The following is an 18,767-nucleotide window of genomic DNA, read 5'->3' on the forward strand; positions in this document are numbered from 1 at the left end:
AGGTTTTCTGATCTATTAATATTTTATATGCAGAGTGTCCACTATTACTCTATTTGAATAAAGGTAATGCTTTTCTTTCTTTCCATTTTTTTTTCTGTTTCTTATATTTTGGCATTTGCTTAAGCTGTCAGAAAAATATGTTAAATAATAGCAGAAATTGTAGATTACTGTAATTTTACTTGGTATGATTACTGTTGCTATTTTAAAAACTCATTTGATTCATATATTTTCTTGATGTTGAATAAGTTAAATGGTTTTTCTAGGTCCATTTATGTGAGTAACCACCCTTCTTTAATCCCTGTAATTCAAAGTTGATATATGCAGTAGTATTAAGTAAATGAAAGAAGAGTGACATTATAATAGCATAAACTAGTAATAATTGTATATTAGCATATAGTCCCAAATTGCTTCCCCATCAAAGATTTTCCAAAAGTAAAACTAAAATAGTATGTATCGGAAGCTTAGTTAAAAATCTAACCAGGGTAGATCTTTATGTACTCATACTGAAAGATGTCTGCCAAATATTTTTGACTTGACAAAGCAACTTGCAGAATAGCTCTATAGTATCTCATTTCTATGTAAAAACAATATATACACGCACACACCAATGTGTACACATATGTTTTACTTCATATCTAGAAAGGGGCACATCAACAGCATCATAATAATAGAGCCTAACACAGGGCTGTGTTTTGAAGGGTGAGAGAAGTTTCTTTATTATCCATAAATGTCAGGTTCCTCTCTGTACTGTCAAGCATTCACTTCCTAAAATTCAGCCTTAATCCATTAGTGATACACTGATACTGCTACACAGTATTTTGGAAAGTCTTAAATTACAACATAAACCATACCTGAAAACTCAAGTTACTCTATATATTACTGGCATAATATCCAGGAAAAGAAAATGCTTTCAAATTTTGCCCCTTCAAATACATCAAGACATGCCATCTACTTTAACTGATTGAATACCCATAACCACATAAAAATTGCATGGGAAGTACAATGTAAATGCTATTTTCCTTATCTACCTTCTTGTCTCTGAGGGCTGTTTACCATTGGGATCCAACTTATTCTGGGAACTGTGCTACCTCCCTTAAAACACATATTTCCATTAGTGATGGAGAGTCCTATATTGGTTTACCTCTTCTTTGTCCTCTTTCCTAAAGCTAGTCATTTTCCTTATCTATAAGCTTCTCCTTTGCCACTGCCTTGTCCATTTGAAGATTCTAAAGTAGAAAATACCAGTTAGAAAAAAAAGCGAAAGAATTCTTCATAAATGTAATGATAAATTAATATTTATCCAGTGCTAAAATTATTTCATCCTATTTTTACCTTAGAACTATTTAGCCTAAATAATAGAACTGAAAACTGATACAGATATTGACTTAAGAATTCCTTGGTTTATGAAGATTTATGACATAAGGCATAATGACTGCCTAGTCTCCATTCCAGCAGCAAATTAATTAATTAGTCAGTTAATTAATGTTGTAATAACGGTTTGTTGAGAATACTTTTATTAAGGAAGTTAAACCGTCAGTCACAGTACACAGACATGCTATGAGGAATTTTTTTTCTGAAATGTCTCTCCTTCTGTCCTTGAAAAGATGGTAAAGCTTAATTCTCACCTAAAACGTTAAAGTCCCTAGTTGTTTTGAAGTCCAAAGCACCATGGTTTCTAAAACAGATGGGAGCTGGCTTGAGACATGTTCCTCATCAAACTTTCTTTGGGGTAACCAAATACAATGCTAAGAACCTGGCCACAATAAAAGCAGCTGCTGAAGGAGAGCCTGAATCTGGTCTTTTCTAACTCCTCACATACCTAGGGCTAGTCTCAGAATAATCCCAGATATTGTTTGCTTAAGTTAAAAACTGAAACGTGCGTGTATGTGTGTATGTGTGTGTGTGTGTGTGTGCGTGTGTGTGTGTGTGTAGAAAGATAAAGAAAATAACACACTTTTCAACAACTTACCATTTCCATGATTTAACCTAGAGTACCCTGTCTCAAAAAAAAAGAAAGAATATACATTTTCAAAGAATCACAATATCATCTAATTTAATTTAACATATGCAAACAAAATGTACAAAAGACTATTTTATCCATGAAAAATGTGTACAGTAACATACTTTTTATACCCTGTTTGAGCCCTCAGTTAGAAAATCCAAATCAAGTTTAAGTTTAGTGTTTAATTGTAAATGCCAAGCTAATATTGTTTTCTATTGTAATTACTTCAGGAATAAATTTCTATTGTGATTTGATGAAAACAGTGTATCCATCAGCCTTGAAATCAAGTGATCCTTGAGTAAATTTAAATATTTGAGAGGGTATCCATATTTTAGATAAGCACAAACAAACACAAACCAAAAACACAAACTACACCTCCCATATACGACCAGAAATGTGAAATAAGATTTATTTTACTGCATCTGTGCTTGCAATTAGGAAAGTCTCTGCTTTAGTCTATCTTTTCTTGGTGGTACATAGTATTTCTTAAGATGTTTAAGGAAAAAAATCGAGACATTGAAGAGCTCATTCATATTTCCCCATGGGAATTTTATCTTCATTGACAGAAACCAGTAACTATTTTTTAAAGGATTTTTTAAGCTGATTAACTAAATAAAAAATACTTACAAAGAGCTGTGCTCATACTGCACCAAATATACGTCAACATTTGTAACAAATAATTTAATTTCATAGGGAGCCATAAGCATATAGGTGTATACTAGTTATGAGAAGTATGTATCTTGCAAAGACATGAAAAATCTGGAAACCATTGGTGGAATAATAGGAACAAAAAAATATCCCAACAACGTGTAAATCAAACAGCAAGGTGTAAATGAAAATGCCAACCATTCATTTTCAGATTCTCTGAGCCCTAGGTTTCTGAAGATCGTTGTTGGCAGTAAAACTGTCTCCTTCCAATGGGTCGGGTGGAGAGCAGCATGATTGGCAGGGCAAATAGAAGACAAAGGAGAAAGCCTTCAATCTGCAGCTGATGCACAGGAAGAACATGGGGAGCTGAGCTTACAATAGAGACAACATTACCAAGCTAATGGCACGGGCAATCATGGGGCCACTACGCATCTTGGGTATCAGCAGGGCATCCATTTTCAGCTAAGTGTTAGAGTACCTTTTTGCTTTCTCTCACCACTGCAGGGGTAAAACAACTTAGCGCGTGAAACCCACTGACTGGTAATAAATTACTATATTGGATACTTTTTGTTTTCTTTCAGCAATGACTTTACTGTGTATTCTTGCTATCACTACCAATTAAAGTGGAGCCTGCTTTAGCGAACTGTATCTAACTATATATCAGCCCTGATGCTCCAATTGCTTTGGCAAGTATCACAGGGTCAAGAGGCTCCTTTGACCTTTATCATCTAAGTCTTTCTGACCACTCACTATTTGAAGCAATCTCAGCTGAACAGATGGACACTTTCTGCGACATTATAAAGCTTAGAATATAAAGATAAATGAAATTGTGTTTCAGGCTTCAAACTGGTTTATGCCTGTAAAATATTATTAGTGTGTTTACAAAACCTACAGATTTAAAGTGTATAATCTGACTCTGGCTAATGGACAAATTGCTCATTTCTTTTTTAATTATAGGTTTTGTGTTTTAAGTGTGAAGAATAGCAGAATTTTGTAAAGCAGTTCTCAGGGTTATCCGGTTACATTTTTAATGCATATATCAATAAACCATTATAAAATGAAGGGTGTCATTTACTGTGCAACGAACCTTTTGCATGTTGGTTTTTAAAATGACGTACTAAGAAAGATATGCCAAACACAGAAAAACTAAAACTGTAAATGTTCGATGAAGTAAAAATTAAGATTTTTATTTGCCTTAGGCATGATTTTTCTCTTAAACTATATCATTTTAACTGCTAGGAGATTCTAGTATTTTTGCATATCTAAATATAAAAGGAAAATGATTAAGCATCAGCTTTATATTCTTTAACCCATTTGTGTTAGTATGTCATACATGGTTATTTGAATATTTTGAAATTGCTAGATTAACCTTATGTAGGACATATATATTTTTTGCTAGTCTCCTTTAAATAAAGTGATCATATAATTTATTGTTCAAACCAGGCTACTTTTTAGAGTGAAATGGTGCATTATTAACAATTACCTTTAAACAAGAGGCATGAGCCAAAACTGTCCCAGGGAACCTGGATGTATGATGACCCTATCTTACAGGAATAAGGTGATGATTTGGCTTATTAAAAAGCATCAATGTTTCTGTAACACTTAAAATGTGACTACTGTTCTGTAAATCATAACCATATCTCTGTATGTCTATTTTTTAATGACTGCAAAGAAATTAATTTTGCAGTCATTTTCTTTTTACACTCTCAGATAGTTTATTTCTACTTCTCAAAAAACTTCTGATGTATACAACAAAGGAAAAACAACCAAAGTCCTAATTATAAAAATATTGCTGGATTGTTTGAAATTTTTATTTTTATATCTTGTGCTTATAAAACCCCCGTAACTCATATTCTCTTATCATATTTCCCAAATAATCTCTCAGCAATCAACTAAATTTCTGTGGTGCAGATTCAGTTGCAGGTAAGTGAGAAATAATACAAATAATGGATTTAGAGGTAAACAAACTGCTCATCATTTTTGAAAAATGTTGTAAGAACAAGGTAAAGGAGGGAGTGAGGGATAGAAAAAGAAAAGAAAGAAGGTAAACAAAATTACCAAAGGCCAGGAGACTGTTTCAGGTCACCTTGTATTGAGGACTGGTTAACAAACAAGAGACAAAAGCTAGGGACCAATGTATTCTCCCCAACAAAAAGAACCACAACCACAAGTGTGTCCCCAGCTTCTGGAAAGGGACTGAAACCAAGTGCCAGCTTTAAACTTTCATGGTTTTGTAAATAATTCTGAGAAACAAATGTACAACAAAATATCCTCTCTAGGAACTGAAATACTGAAATAATACAAAACATCAAATAAAAGCTCTGGGACAGTTAAAAAAAATGGCAAGGAAAGTAAGGTATGGCCAAATAGGTGTAATAAAAAGGAAGTCTCATAACCAAAAATAAAAAAGGGAATAATTAAGGGTCTTTGTTGATAAATTACTGAAGTCAAAATATTCCCCCAAATTGTAGGGTATTGCCTGTACTAGAGACAATATACAAAGGATTATCCTTTCTTGGTACAATGCAAAGGTAAGGACATCATTAGTCCTATGGCAGAGACTCCAGTAGAAAGCTTAGTAAGTCTGACCAGATCTCAAGAATAAAATGTGAAAAATCAGAATTATTTTTGTGCACAAACAGATTAGAAAATCATATAACTCCATGTGAAAAATGGAAAAGATGTGTTCAATTGTTATGAAATCACAATAGTACAGAACATGAAATACTCAGACACCAAATTCTGAATTATAGAAGAAACTAAAGGTATTTATATACATTCATAAATTTTAAAAAAGTAAGATAAGCAAAGGACATTTGAAAGAGATTCATTACTTAAAAATAGCTTTTGCTATATTATTTTTGCCTTTAATAAACAATACTAATACTGTTTACAAAGAATTCAATAATAAAGATAATCAAAAGCAAATTAGATCATCCATAATTATAACACCTAGGGAGATCCTTAACTTCCTGAAGCAGGAATCTAAAGAGAAACCACACTTTTCCACAGAATTTCATATAATTTTATATAGAGCCCTACAAATTATCTGTGCAATCATTAGTATTTTTTTCCTCTCTCATGCTCCCTCTCCTCAGTCATCGGTATTTTTACCAAATGCTTACAGTTCTCCACCTTTTCCCAGCATACGGCTTCTGCTTCATTAGCTTTGTCTCTGTGTAACAATCAAGAGCAGAGACCCCTTCTGACCCCAGGTTGGTACACTGAGTGAATAAGAAATAATAAACTTGAGTTGTTTTAGCCAATTAGATTTGGGACATTGTTTGTTACTAGAACATAATACAGCCTATTCTGATCTAGATATTTTCCAAATTGATATCAATATATACATGGATAGACAGGTGGAAACAAGAGAGGCCTGGTGACTGATTCAATGTCATATAGCCACTCATTTAATCAATGCAACTACTGAAATGCCAAAGTTGAAATTAAAACCCAGATTGACTACTCCTAGTCCAGTGCTCCTTCCACTACATGAAATGTGATTTCTCATGCTTACGTGCATTATACTTTCCCTGGAAACTACTAGAAGACACAGAAACAAATTCCCCCTAACTTCCCCACCTCTGACAGATGGCACGTCTGTTTGAATAGACACGTCATAATCCAATTTTGGTCTATTCTGCATCCTATAAAAATTCAATGTCACTAATAGAATAAAAGTTCTCAATATCAAATCCAAAAAATTCATTAATAAGCCAAATTTTACGTAGCAGGAAAGATACTTGTCTCATGTGTTCTTTAAATAGCAATTATTTCCTTCCATTTGTTTTCACCTCTTTCTCTATATGTTTTTGTCAATTAAGATAACAAGTATGTGTTACTAAATTACTCTGTACTCACCCTCTAGAGATGAAAACTAATTAAAAGAGATGTGGTATGCACATGTAATTTTACTTACTCCAAACACCTTTGCTTCCCAAACTATGACACTGAAATCAGCAGTATCAAGTTGATGCTTTCTAAACATCATACTAACAAGCTTATAATTGGCCAAGAGGTCAGGAAAGGTATAGGTCTGAAGGAAAAACAACTTAGCCAGAACTGGCTCACCATTAAGTAGACCAAAGGACAAATTTTTTTTTAAATAGTGTTTCTCCTCTTTTGAGTGATTTGCATGTGTATTCACATAACGAATAACCAACCACAAACACTTATTTTGGGTATATATTTGTGTGGCCACCAGATATTTCAGTCAATTCAATTCAACACATACTTATTAAATTGAAATCAATACCCAGAGAGTATGCTCACTGAAAAAAAAAGTATATAAAATTTATGAAATGTCTCAGAACATGAGTTCTTTCAAACAACCATGCCACAATAACTTCTCACATGTCTAGCAACTGATTGACAAGATCAAGCTTGTAGACTACCTTAAAAAAGTAAGAAGCAGAAGAAACAAGACAAAAATCTCTGAAAACCCAAAAGAGAGTTTACAAACCAGGGCTCCCAAACTGAGCAAAACCAGTTATAATTTTCAGCAAATAGGGAGCTTTACAAGAAAATCTGTTAATGACAATAATAAAATATAGTTCTTTCCAGTGGAAAGCTACCACACTCCTCTTCTTGTGGCCTATTATAGTCAATTATAACACAATCTAATCACAGCACTGCCTATTGCAGAGGTCAAGAAACAATGACCTGTAGGTCAAATCCTGCCTACCACTTCTCTTTGCAAAGAAACTATTACTGGAACACAGAAACACTCATTTACTGATGCGTTGGCTATGGTTGTTTTTGCATTACCAACGCAGAGTTGAGTAGGTGTACCAGAGACTGTATGGCCCACAAAACCAAAAAGTATTTGAAATCTGATCCTTTAGAGAAAAAAATTGCCAACCCCTGGCTTATTCTAAATTAATGGGAATTTTAAATGTATGCAAAATATTTTTTCTGGGCAAAAATGCAATATAAATATAAAGAAAGCAATTTTATGTGTTAAATCCCCTTAATTCAGTTGTTACACTTTAAAAGAGGACCCTATCTTAAGTCTGTATTGGTTGTTTTTGTTACTCATGAGATTTTCCACCACAAATATAAATTGCTCCCAAAAGTCCAAGTCCAGGAATTCTTACAACTCTATAGCAAAAAACCCTAATAATAAAAAAACCAAGCCAAGGGTTTGAATAGACATTTTTCCAAAAAAGATATACAAATGGTCAAGAAATACATGCAAAATGCTCAATATCATTAATTATCAAAGAAATGCAAATCAAAACCACAATGAGATACCACCCAATACCTTTCAGGATGGCTATGATTAAATGAAAACAAAAACAAAACAAACAAAAGTCAGGTGTTTGTGAGGATGTAGAGAAATTGGAATCCTAGCACACTGTGGGTAGAAATGCAATGGTGTAGCTGCTATGAAAAACAGCATGGAGGTTCCTCAAAAAATTAAAAACAGAACTACCATATGGTCCAGCAATCGACTTCTGGGTATTTATCCAAAAGAATTAAAATCAGGATCCTGAAGAAGTATTAGCATGTCTATGTTTATTGCAGCATCACAATAAACAAGACGTGGAAATCATCTCAAAGTTCATTAGCAGATGAATGGATAGAGACATTTTGATATATACATACAATGGAATAACATTTGGCCTTTCAAGAAAGGAAATTCTGCAATATGTGATAACATGATGAACCTTGAGGACATATGCTAAGTGAAATAAGCAGTCACAGAAAGACAAATATTGCCTGATTACACCAATATGCAATATCTGAAATAGTCAAATTCATAGAATCGAAGAGTGGAATTGTGCTTGCTAGGGGCTTAAGTTATTAATCAATGGGCATAAAGTTTCAGCCCAGTAAAATTAGTAAGCTATAGAGATCTGCTGTACAACATTGTACCTAGAGTCAGCAATAACCTATTATACACTTAAAAATTTGTTAAGAGGGCAGATGTCATGTTAAGTGTTCTTACCAAAATAAAATAAGAAGTTGAAGTCCAGGTTCAAAGACTTCCTTTTATTTTCCTCAGGGGTACAAGTCATAGTTAACCTTCCACTGTGTCTCACTTTATATTCCATCTCCAGTCATATCAACTTCTCATTAACCTCCTACTTCTTCCCCGTCTTCATATTCTGGGCTTTTGGACCTGCTGTTCCTTATGGCAAAATCTTATTCATCCATCAAGATTTAGTCCTAATATGACTTCCTGCATACCACAGACAGGGTTAGCCTCACCATCTAAAGCGGTTCCTCCCACTGGCACTTTGGGATATAGGTCAACTAGAGCACATATGTCACACCATGGTTTTTGCCAACTTGATGTTAAAGCAAACAACAAAACAAAACAAAACAAACACCAGCTAACAATTTCTTTCTCTTGCTTCAACTAAGCAATGGACTCCTCTTCCAGACACACTCTCTCCTCTAATTCAGTTTTTTTTTTTTTTTTTTTTTTTTTACATAGCAAACAAAACGACCTTTTCAAAACATAAATCAAATCATGTTACTCCTTTTGAGTAAAATCATGAAAAGACTCCCTTTAATACTTGGAAGTCAAGCTTCTTACTTTGGATTATTACACCCAACATATTCTGTCCGTCCCTCACTTTTCAATTTTGACTCTTAATGCTCCCTCCCCCATACTCCTCTTGAGTCACACTGGCCTTTTTGACTTCGTTGTCTACATCAAGCTCATTCCTACTTTAGGCCTTCTGTTGTAGCTGTTTGCTTTCCTTAGAATATTCTCCCCTCTGAAAGGCGGGAGAATCTCTGGTTCTTTCTTGCAATTCAAACTGTATAAATCCTACCTCCTTCTCTGATATTCTCTGACCACCCAGGCTATAGTAAACCCCTAGGACTGTCTATCAAACTGCCCAACATTAATTCCCTGCAGAGCCTTTATCATTATCTGACAGTCTTGTTTTGTTTTGTTTACGATGTATCCACTCTCACTAGAAATGTAAGTGCCGTGGGCACCATGATCTTGTATCAAGAAGAGTGCCTGGTACATAGTAGATGTTCAGTGAATATTTGCTGAATGAATAAAGTATTCTGTTTTGCATTCCATGCTACAAAACTTACATAACATGCAGACACAGTAATTCTTTGTTTTCAAGGAGCTTTAGGCCTAACTGAGAAAATAAGACAAATAAATAGTGGCAAAATAATTAGACAATCTATAGTTTTTGTTTGTTTGTTTGTTTGTTTTGAGACAGAACCTTGCTCTATTGCTCAGGCTGGAGTGCAGTGGCGAGATCTCGGCTCACTGCAACGCCTGCCTCCCAGGTTCAAGCAATTCTCCTGTCTCAGCCTCCCGAGTAGCTGGGACTAAAGGTGCGCGACACCATGCCGGCTAATTTTTTGTATTTTTAGTAGAGATGGTGTTTCACCATGTTGGTCAGGCTGGTCTCAAACTCCAGACCTCAGGTGATCTGCCCACCTCTGCCTCCCAAAATGCTGGGTTTGCAGGAGTGAGCCACTGCGCCCAGTCCATAGTTAATTTATAAATTGTTTAATCACTTCTTGGCCTTCTGGCTAAGATCAAATGTAGCATCTGTTTTTATCAGTTTAATATAAATTGTTTAACTAGCATGTTCATGGTAAATTGTACATGCACATGCTGTAGTCTAGGTAGGATTTGACTAGGTAAAGAGAACATCTCTGGTACATGAGATTGGGCAGGAAATGTGGAGAATAGAGTCACCAAAACCACCCATGTGGAAGAGCACTAGTGTACCAGAAATTATGGAAGAGCCTTGTCATGGGAATCTAAATGGGGTCTTCAGAGACAAGGAAGAAGAACAAATCCTATGAAGCTCAGTTTCTCCTGGGGCTGCTAATCCAGTATGCCACCCTACCTTCCCACAATGAGCTACCTAAAAGCATTTAATGTCATACATGTTGAAACGTAATCAGCCCTCTCTTCTCTTTAACCTCTGATGAGAGGGTGAGTTAAGCAATTTTCAAATGATGTACAAAAGCAGGAAGCAATGTTTGCTACTTGGGGGATACAAAATTGTACTAGTCTTTGCATCTGGGAAATGAAACATAAATCAGGCCTCTTCATATTTATTACACTTAAATTTCTGAAGGTTATTACAAACCTGTTGATTAGATTGTTGCTGGCTTCAGGGGTTTTGTATTGAGGGGAGGGCTTAGTAAAGTAATTATTTCAGGGAAGTAGAGGCTCCTGATATACAACGCAATCCTCAGGCTATTTTTGAGTGCTTATTTTAGACAACTTTGTTATTAGAAAAAGAAGTCTAAGATTTAAGGGCAAGTAAATGGGGTAATAATATGCACTGTGTTGGTATAACAAGCCATTTTAACCACATTGCCTCTTAATCTTCCTTTCTGAGTCTTTATCAGCTCTGTTCTATGCCCACCTTACCCAAAGTGAATCATTTCTCCCTAATATGCTGGGCATACTAAGTTTTATCACCACTATTTAATACACTTTTTCTTACAAACTTTTGTAATTGAGACTGGTGTCTAAATATCAGTGGAGGCTGCTGCTGTGTTTCAACAGCCTCTTTGCTATTATTGACTATTTTTTGCTAGGTCACTATCCTCTGTACAACCAAGTCACATGTAAACCTGATTTGGACTTAAAGCAATTGGGTGGCGAAATAAATACACTTTTTTTCTGTCAGTCATTTATATCTTTTTCTCTTACAATTCAAAAAAGGAAGCATTCTTTACTTTCTTACCATCTATTCTTCATGTTTTAGACTTCAGTAGTTTTCAGTTCATGAGTTTATTCCACAAATATTTCTGAATGCCTTCCACGTGCCAGATATGCCAGGTGATGAGAATTTCATGATAAAGTTATAAAATAGGTTTATCATAACTGTAACTGTCCCCTTTGCACTTACACTGTAGTAGAGGGTAGAGAAGATACAAAATGAAATAAAAAGGATGCTGAGAAAGAGAGTAACAGAAAGTGGGCTGCTACCTACATAATGGTAAACTGACATCGAAGTTAGACTTGAAGGTGTAGAATTGAGGTGAAAATATTCTGGCAAAAGACTAACATCAGTGGAAATATGAGTTTCTTTAATGAGGCCAAATAGTTGGGGATTAAATATCTGGGTCATGGGACTGAACCTGTAGTTGACGTTTTTCATCTTTTTTAATGTATGATTTTTGATTTGCGTTTTTATCACAAGAATGAATGCAACTCAGATTAATAATAATGGAATGCTCATTCTTAGTTTCTTTTCCTTCTGTCATGCTTGTGGAAGCTGAAAATAATATTTCATAAACAGTTACATGAGTTCAATAGACTGGAAATTGTTATGGCTGAAGAATATGTGTAAACCTTACAGGACATCCCCTGCCCCACATGATAAGTGTCAAAATCAAATTTATAACTCCAAAGATACTCTTGCTAAGAAAATAATAGATAGAGTTCCTAGTTTAGGAGATATAATATATTTTAAAATAATAGTACTAAATAGAAATTTGAATTTTATGAACATTCTGAAATATTAAAGAGGATATTTCCTAGGTTTTGATTATGCATAAATATATCCAGTCTGGATATCAACACAAAATTACCAGCGGATAGTAAAAGTCAATTAGAGTTCTTTCCCAAGTATCACTCATGAACTACTGACAAAACCTGCTCTAATTCTCAAGTGAAGAAACTTTTAATTATAATATGATGTATGTGTTCATGCTGAATGAAATTCAGTATATCCTGAAAACAAGAATCAAAAGCAACCATACTAAATGATTTATCAAGAAGACATCAGGTAACCACAAGAGGGCTGCAAAAGATTTAAGAGATATGATGTATCATTCATACATAACGAGACTTTTGTAGATTATATTACTTAGTCCCATTATACTTCATGATTTGTCTGTGAATTAAATACCCATTTATTATACCCTTTATACAGATAGAGAAGTAAGGGCCCAAATCCTTAGATTTTATTCATTAGTGAAAGATAAACAGATTTTGATAATTATTTCCTGTTACAAAACTGAAGTCTGATAAAATATAATAACTCAATGTTTTAAAATACAAGAACTTGGTCCTAGAATTAATGGATGTAGAACATTAGATGAAGGCAAAAAAACATCAAGTTGTGGCCCCATAGCTGGGCCTTTGTGGTAGGTGCACAAGAACAGTGAAGCAAACCATCATCTGAGGTACTGTGTGTTATATGGGCACTTCCTCACCATGCAGCTCATTGAATTTTCTGTATCTAATCTCAGTAGCTATCTTGATTAAGATAGAAGGGTAGACCATTTAAATCAGATGTATATTGAGGGCATAATTTGTCATGATTAATTGAATTATCATAAAAAGTGAAAATTTTGACAAAATACACTCAGAACTGTTAGTTTTCTGCTTCTATCTGACTAATTCCATCCTTGTTAACACCAGAAATTTAATTACTAAAAATATGCCTCAAGATATTTTAAGCTGATCATTAGCATACATAAATGTTAAAGTCATAAAAGAAAGATACACTTAAGAGATCTTGGCCAGGTGCAGTGGCTCACGCCTGTAATCCCAGCATTTTGGGAGGCCGAGGCGGGTGGATCACTTGAGGTCAGGAGTTCAAGACCAGCTTGGCCAAAATGGTGAAACCCCATCACTACTAAAGATACAAAAATGAGCTGAGCGTAGTGGTGCACACCTGTAATCCCAACTACCCAGGAGGCTGAGGCAGGAGAATCGCTGGAACCTGGGAGGCAGAGGCTGCAATGAGCAAGGATCGCACCACTTCACTCCAGCCTGGGTGACAGAGCAAGATGCCATCTCAAAAAAAAAAAAAAAAAAAAAAAAAAGAGAGATTTTAAAGACAATTTGTTACCATCTATCAGCCTGACTTTATAATTGATCTGGTTTAATAAAAGATAGGTCCTTGGTAATTAACAATTTTGGACTGACAATCATATAATAAAAACTTTGTGCAAGTTCAAGATTCAGGTATCCTCTTAGATTTGGGGAGATGTCAACTGTCAAATAATTTTCTCATTTGAGCCTCAAGATAATCACACATGAAGAGAAAGGACCCATACTATTCTTTCCATATTTTGCCATCTGATTACATGATGAATGTCATGCTATGGTTGTTGTAAAACAGAGATTGGCCTGAGAGACAAGAAAAAGGAAAACAAAACACCTGCTACCAGAGAATCAATGGAGAAGGCCACGTTTTATATAACGACAAGAGACCTCTAGTGGGAGCTCGGAAGAAAGTAATGAAGGTGAGTGGGACTTTGCATTTTGTAAGTTTTTTTTTTTTTTTTTTGAGATGGAGTCTTGCTCTGTGGGCCAGGCTGTGGCACAAGCTTGGCTCACTGCAACTTCTGCCTCCCAGGTTCAAGCAATTCTCCTGCTTCAGCCTCCTGAGTAGCTGGGATTACAGGCATATGCCACCACGCCTGACTAATTTTTGTATTTTTAGTAGAGATGGGGTTTCACCATGTTGGTCAGGCTGGTCTTGAACTCCTGACCTTGTGATCCGCCCGCCTCGGCCTCCCAAAGTGCTGGGATTACAGGCGTGAGCCACGGTGCCCAGCTTTGTAAGCTTTCTTAATGGCTTTCTAAAAGTCATCAGGTTTTGGGCAATATGCGAAGACATAGAACAACTACAATTTTCAGTCCCATTTGATTGTGCATGGAGTTAAATATGTGCATAAGAAAGCCCCTGCTGCTCACAGCAGCTTGTTAGGATCATTTTTATATCTGACAGGAATAATCACACTTGAACCAAAAGATTATGCAGGATATTTTAATTTAGGATTAAAGCTGTTTGTAGAATTATATGAGCTATATAGTATGAAAAAAATTACAAATAAATAAACGTCATTTGGAGATGCAGAGAACTGGTGGTGCCTTCAGGGCATCACTATTAAAACAGAATTCAGAAAAATGGACAAGAAATGTTAGCTGGATGTATTTTTTTAATAAGTTCATGCTCTTAGTTTCAATAAATAAAGTCTTAATACATTTTGTTTTTAATAGTATAGGGGAAATATTCCATGAAAATAAATGCTTTCTTTTTTGAGAATTGCTTCCTGTTAGTTTTTTGCATTTGCTGCTCTCTTAGGGCCAGTTTCAACATAAGTCATTGGTACAGAAGTAGTGCTCCTGTTGGGATTGCTTTAAATGGGTCCAGATGGTACTCTCAGTCAATAAGTGATATTATCAGCTTTCAACAAGAAAGATTTTATTCTCCTCCATTTCTTTCCAGTTATAAGCAACTAATACTTTGAGTTAACATTTGAATTCTACAAACATCATTTTTTTTCCAGAAAATACCATCCAGTGCATTAGTCATTAAAAAAACAGAATAGAAACACATTTTAAAGAGGTAACATTTATAATCATTTTAATCAGAACCAACAAGTTGCTCAACAACAGAGCATCCAAATCCACTGGAGTGAATTTGGACCCCAATAAATAATAACCTCTTTAAGTAGGTGGAATAGGGTCATCTTTTGGGTACTACAAGAAGCAGGATCTTAACAAATTTTGAGAGGCTACATGTTTTTAAAAAGGAAAAACAGGCCTCGCACGGTGGCTCATGCCTGTAATCCCAGCACTTTGGGAGGCCAAGGCGGGCAGATCACAAGGTCAAGAGATCGAGACTATCCTGGCTAACACAGTGAAACCCCGTCTCTACTAAAAATACAAAAAATTAGCCGGTTGTGGTGGCATGCGCTTGTAGTCCCAGCTACTCGGGAGGCTGAGGCAGGAGAATCACTTGAACCTGGGAGGCACAGGCTGCAGTGAGCCGAGATAATGTCACTGCACTCCAGCCTGGGCAAAAGAGCGAGACTCCATCTCAAAAAAAAAAAAAAAAAAAAAAAAAAGAAGAAAGAAGGAAAAAAGAAATAAGGAAGAAAAAAGTCTAAATAAGCTAAATAGTTTTGGATGCATAATATATGAGCATGATTACAGAATTCATAGGTTCTAAAATATCTATAACATTATTAATGTAAATGAAGGCAAATGTAAAGATGTGCTTTAATAAATTATGCTAACACAGTCCCTAGATCAAGCTAAACACAAAATTAAAATGCCTAAAATGTTTAACTTTTCTCCATGTTCTATGTTAGAACTTCCCCCTTCAAATTAACTGATAACTACAAACGGAGTATTTAATCCAAGAAGAAAGTTATAATCTTAGATTTCTATGTCTCTTATAGGGTTAATGAAATATTGTAGGGGGAGAGAAACTGAAATAAATCTAAAGCTAAGTTTAGTACTAAATAAATGATATAAATATTTATTCAGTGAAAAATCTTACTTTAGAAATAATGGAAGAGAGAACATTTTTTGAAACCAGCTAAACCCAAAGCAGAACCAACCTTTTCTCTGGTAGAAATCACGGTTGCCTATCAGCAATTATAAAAACAACAACACCGACCTTGAATGAGCCTTAAAGGTCTTCGCTCACAATTATATTATCAGCTTTATGAATTTTCAATTGCTATCTCAGCCATAAATTCAATAAATGCAGAGTTGATTAGTAATAGGAAGATAGCTATTTTAACAGCTGACTTCATTGAAAAAGGCATTTGAGAAAGTACACATTATACTGGCATTTTCCATGTTAAAAAATGCAGCTTTTTCAAATCCTGCTCAGTACACTTTAGATGAGGACTTATGTCCTCTCAGGAACAGCAATAAAAACTAAAAATCAAACTCAGCCAAAACTAGAAATGATTTAAATAAATTATATCTGTAGTCCTGGGAAAGCAATAGTCAGCTAAAAGGTTTTTATACCTGGAAATTTTTTTACATTTCAAGACTTTACCTTGGAGCATTTTTTTTTTCTCATCTTAAATATATAACTTCACTTCCTCTCTGTATCTTGAACATAACAGCTCGCAATGGTAGAGAAACCCAATCAAAAAATAGCCCTGTGTGTAGTTATTGTAATTAACAGATTCAATATCTATTACCGCCAGTCAGGTATCATAGCAACCTTGTAGTGCTGAAAATTGCTTAGAAAATTCTTCAAAACCAGCAAGACTCTGCTTTAGGAAAACAACACTGGGGACATGACTGGCTGTCAACATCTGTGGGTGTTGCTATGGGCACAGCCACAAAGAACTCTGCCATCTATACAAAAAGGTATACACACAGAGAAGAGGGGAGGGACACAGAAGATAAATTGATAAGGAAAATCAAAAAGAAGAAATAATTGGGCTGGCAATATACAATAGGCACACAATTTTGTGTCCATGTTTTACACAAATTCTTTTCTATTGAAGCTAGAGAATCCAAATTAAACTTAACTGTAATTGTGACTAAACATGAGCCAGGGTTTGGAAATAATATCTGAAAACTCTCCATTTGTACCCTTTATCACAAGTCTTAATTTGAAACTTAAAGTGAATTACAGTTAAAATAATATTTAAACTTCCACTTATAAACCCTTAATAGTCGTTTATAAATCTACAGAAGAGAAAAGAACAGGTTACTATGAACAAGAACCCAATATTGATTTTTCAGCAGTGCAGTAAGGCATCTCCATTCTATTTGGCTGCTGTCAAAGCCACTCTTTAACAGCTGGAGTCAAATTGCACTATTTACAGCAAGAGCCCTTGTCAAGTGGACCATAAGTATCCTAACAATACACTATTCAAATGGCACTTTGCCACACAAATTGCTGACTTGATGAATAACCTATGTCAATGACTAAGGCCAATATAAAAGTTTCATTTTTATGAGAGGTTTTACATTCACACATTAAGTAAGCTTTCTTTGAAGAACTATTAGGCTATATATTTCAGGCCTGTGGACGCTGAAAATAATTAAAATCTGTTTAAATACATCGAGGGAACTTGACAACATTAATATGGATCCGGTGTTAACTACATTTGTCACACGAGTCAGAACAGAGTCCTTCTGTTGCTGGCACTCCCCACCGGCACGTGCTGCACAAAGCCAGACTTAAGCTAGCCTCGCACCATGAAATAGGAGCATTCTCCTTTTGTGCCTCTGATTTACATGGCCAACGAATGTTTAGATACAAGCCAGGCTTTGAAGTCCTGTGAGGAAATTCGGAGTTGCTTCTGGGTGCGAGGTGGACAGCTGGAGTCATTTAATGGTGCATTTTCTACTTTTCATAGTCACTCAGACCTTCTAAATTAGTTTTGAAACAAAGCTGTGACATATTCCTCATAGTTTTCTTCGTGATTGAGGTAATATTTTAAAAACAAAAAAAGTTTAAACTCATGCCACAAAATGAGAAAAGGGAAATTCTTCATAAGGCAGTTATAAAAAAAAAGGATTAGATATTACAGAAATTTTTATTTAACTTACAGTACATAAAATTATCTATAAAACTCTTATGGTAAACAGTTATACACTGTCAAAAGCTTGCATCACTTTATGTGTTCAAAAAGCAAATGACCTTGTAAATTTCTCCCCTAACGTTTATTTCTTTATTCCATCTTCCTAGGCTGGATATTATCATTTAGGTACTACAGTTTTAAGTTGAGATTCACCAAATCAAAATACTTAAGACAGAAATCTTAATCCAGTGTTTACAGAGGAAAATGACTGTTCATCAAGTGTTTGAAATGTAAAATAAAAATCTATTTATTTTCTTTTAAAATTATAAAAAATTGATATAAAATATTTTCCACACTAGAAAAATAGTTCTATGCTGCTTATTTTATTAAAAAGAATAAATCAAAAATTTACTAATCAAAAAGGGAAAATTTTCATTCTATATGGATGATTTAGCCCTATATAATGCAATTTATTGTTTTAAAATAAATATTTGTTCTTTTTTTATAGTTATACAAGTTTAATATTAAAATAAAGATAGTTTAATAAAAACCATGGTAACATGTAGTATTGCCATGATGAATTATTATTTAATACTTTTACAAGTATATTTTCAGATGATATTTTCCAGTCTCACAATTTAGAAACTATACTAATTCTATTTTGGTTATTTTTTGTGTCATAAAATATAAAAGAACTAACTTTCATTCTGATAAGGTGATAGGTAGTAGTGGGATCAAATTTGCAATTAGTGGTCTACCAATACACCAGCTGTTTTTTACAAGAGGTATCAGAATAAAACTCTAATAAAAATTTTCAGCAAATGGTACCAGAGACACATCACCATAAGGTCAGCTAAAGGTTAAAAAT

General features: G+C 34.7%; 1 protein-coding gene and 1 pseudogene across 6 annotated transcripts in view; one reads left to right on the forward strand and one right to left on the reverse strand.

Annotated features, from left to right (window-relative positions):
* Window positions 1–18,767, reverse strand: part of WDR72 (WD repeat domain 72) — a 247,699-nt gene that overhangs the window by 126,742 nt on the left and 102,190 nt on the right. The window lies entirely within an intron of this gene.
* LOC112205724 (U2 spliceosomal RNA) lies at window positions 10,146–10,291 on the forward strand (annotated as a pseudogene).

This window comes from Pan troglodytes, chromosome 16, assembly GCF_028858775.2.
Source record: "Pan troglodytes isolate AG18354 chromosome 16, NHGRI_mPanTro3-v2.0_pri, whole genome shotgun sequence".
NCBI lineage: Eukaryota > Metazoa > Chordata > Mammalia > Primates > Hominidae > Pan > Pan troglodytes.